Source organism: Octopus bimaculoides, chromosome 4 (genome assembly GCF_001194135.2).
Source record: "Octopus bimaculoides isolate UCB-OBI-ISO-001 chromosome 4, ASM119413v2, whole genome shotgun sequence".
Classification (NCBI taxonomy): Eukaryota; Metazoa; Mollusca; class Cephalopoda; order Octopoda; family Octopodidae; genus Octopus; species Octopus bimaculoides.
Genome location: NC_068984.1, coordinates 125,229,667 through 125,232,967, shown reverse-complemented (window position 1 = coordinate 125,232,967; position 3,301 = coordinate 125,229,667). Strand labels below are relative to the sequence as shown.

Sequence of the window (3,301 nt, the reverse complement as noted above, 5' to 3'; positions counted from 1 at the left end):
TATATATATATATATATATGAAATGCCAATCATTGTCACACCTGAATAGGTAAAATGTGTATACCTTGTTTCTGAAAGTAGAGTAGAATTTTTTAATAATTAATGTAGCACTCTTCATATTTCAATATGCCACGAAACGTAATGTAATTTGACATGAGACAAAAGATTAGAGAAAGATTTCTGTTAGGAAAATAGTTTCGGGTTGTTGACGTTTTTCTATTTAGATACCGGTCTTAGTCATACTATCTTTCGCCTTGCTTCCCTACTTAAGTCGTGTGCGTTGCACCAAACGCAACATCAGCGTTATAACCAATAATACACAGATATCTATTTTCGTTTTTAAGCTGTATTACCTTAGAAGAACATTCAGTGAATTAATTTACAGAGCAGGAGCAACTCCTAGTATTTTCAGAGAACTTGCCTAGACGTATTAAGAATGTATATGCAAATACTCATTGACGGTCTTACCATTGTTGCTTGTATATGTTGGTAGACATAAGTACAGATCAGCAAACAGGTTGTTCGCCGAAACAAAGCCAGTGGATTGGCTCCGGCTCAAAGGTCCGGGTACTTCTGACTGACGAGACACAACATGTCGAAACATCAGTGTTCCAGATCCCCATGTGCCAATGAGCTGAGTGTGTTGAATATAATGCCGTCGTAAAAGAGATAAATTATTCTTTTTTGACGTACAAAACAATAACAGCCATAGTTTATATCTAAACCTGCACAGACGCATTATGGATAAATATTATGTAAATAAACGCTCCAGGTCTCAGTGTAAACAATGGTAATAACAATGTATACACACACACACATATATATATATATACATACATACATATATATATACTTTCGTGCGAATGGTTTTTCATAAGGCGTCATTTTTACAATCCTGTCAATAGTAATAATGGTATTTTATATAAGCTTAAATCTTATGGCGATCACCGTGCAATAACTAAGGAAAATAGTCCTCGACGGAAAAAAGAAGGCTTTTCAAACCACGTGGGAGTCGAACCCACATCCCTTTGTTAATGCGACTTAGTGTGTTACCTTTACACCAGCGAATCAGCCTTCCTATTCCTGTCAAATTTAAGAACTATAACAGTCCTTGTTACAGTATCATATATTGCTATTCATTTTTCATATATATATATATATATATATATATATATGAGAACATTTTGCAAACAAACTTATATGCGCCGACTGAATCGGTATTCTGCAGAACATAAAAGAATTCTCGAACGTGGAATGGCTGTGAAGATAGCTTATATACCCTCTAGAAGACGGATAAAGTGACCGCAAGTCTCTATACGCAAATAAACGCACACACACATTTGTCATTGGATTATCACAACATTGCCCAAGTATTTTTATAAACCTATGTATATTTCAGTAATTAAAAGATCTCATCTGCATAAAATCTGTTGTATGTTCCAATGATAAACGAAGTTTCTTTTACTGAAGGAAAAAATGCTAGTTTTGTATTACTTCACCCAGCTCATACAAACCATCAACCCTCCTCTCACATAATATTTTGCCCCCACCATGAACCCACACTGTGACAGATCTTATTGAATCCTAATTCAGAGGTATCAGTTAATCATTCTCTGTTAGCTATCGAACAACATTAGCACACAACTTCAACTTCTAACATCAGACATGCACTACTTGCGTGATCAAAGGCCTTGAAAATATGCTCCAATGGAGGGAGGATGTGTCATACCAACAAGATCCTCTCACTGAACTCTATCAAGACTCTGCCTCAGCTCACGCTATAGAAACACATTCGTAATACAAAACAATTAGGGAAGCCCTTTGTTGAAGTTTGCCCCATAGATAACAGCCAAATCTCCTTCATATCTAGGTACTGAATATGGCAGAAGTCTCACGTTTGATTACAGGTCTGTTCCAGGTACGATGATACTTAAAGCCAGATCACACAGCTTTTAGAATTAATAGAATCTGAGTGATATAGGATATGTAAGCAAGCTCTTCTCAGCTCTCGCATGAAACACGGAAAATTTATTTCAAAATTTGATTCATACGCTTTCATTTATATATCTTAGGCTCGCATTGCACGTCTCGCATTGCACGTCTCGCATTCATTGAAGCAACGAAGCTTATCTGTTCTTGCTAGTCTGAACAACACTTGCAACTCAACGTGACCATTACTCTCATGAAACTCTGTCATGCAAAAACCTTCATTTGGCATGTGAAATTTATAGCAGACTTCTAGAGGAATTTAGTAAGTTTCACTTGTGTAAAGTCTAGGAAATGTAACGTTTGGACTCTTGCTTTTCATCTGAGATAGAAGGAGCGATAAAATGGCTGTCATTTCGTTGTAAGGCATCTTTATCTCTTTATAACGTTTAAATTTGATCATCAGAGCCACTATTTATGACAAAGATATCTCAAGACTAATTCTTGACTAACTAGAAATAGCAGCCAGTTCTTTAAACTATGCTTCGAGGAAGCCTACGTTGTTGTTTGACTTCGTACAAATAGTAGATTTCTCACTCTATACTTTTTAAAAAGAACACATTAGATACTGTGGTTCTGGGTACCCAGTATATAGGAAGACGATGGGAAGGTCACCGCTGGATTACCTTTGGTTATAAGCTTTCTCAACTACAATAACAAAAGATTTTCTTATCCGAAAGCAAACAACTACCAGTCTTCTCCACATCAGAACTTTCATCATACCCAAGTATCTTTACGCTATATCTCGTCACCGTAACTCCACCCCCATTGAACCCAACGCTAAGGCAGAGAACACTATCACAACCTTCTTATTGACGTAACAAATGACTGACAGGGTTTAGGGGACAGAAGGGTGAAGAGTGAAAAAAAAAGGGGACGTCACGTGTGTGACCTTTACAGATAAGTCACCATGTCCGACTGATCATGACGGATACAGAACATTTAATCTCGTCCCAGCATCCCTGACGACGGTGGGGGTAGGGGTGAAGCGTGGTAGAAGGTGACGTTAAGAAAGAGGTCACTCATAAAAAAATGTCTTACTAAAGTAGATGGGAAGCGAAGTTGAGTGTTGATGTAGGATACATGACAAGATTGTATACGTGAAACTAGTGTATGTGCAAGCATGTGTATATATCAGTATGTATATATCAGTAAGTATATATATATATATATATATAAATGTACATGAACGTGCGTATAAAAATACCGGCCGGTATGTGTTTGCCAGTGATTGTGAGTATATAAATTAATGATTAATACATATGTGACTGTGTATATATACGTGATGTATATATATATATATATATATATATAT

General features: G+C 36.5%; 1 protein-coding gene across 1 annotated transcript in view; it reads right to left on the bottom strand.

Annotated features, from left to right (window-relative positions):
* The window catches only part of LOC106873614 (box A-binding factor), a 240,877-nt gene that overhangs the window by 142,590 nt on the left and 94,986 nt on the right, over positions 1 to 3,301 (bottom strand). The gene's annotated exons all lie outside the window — the stretch shown is intronic.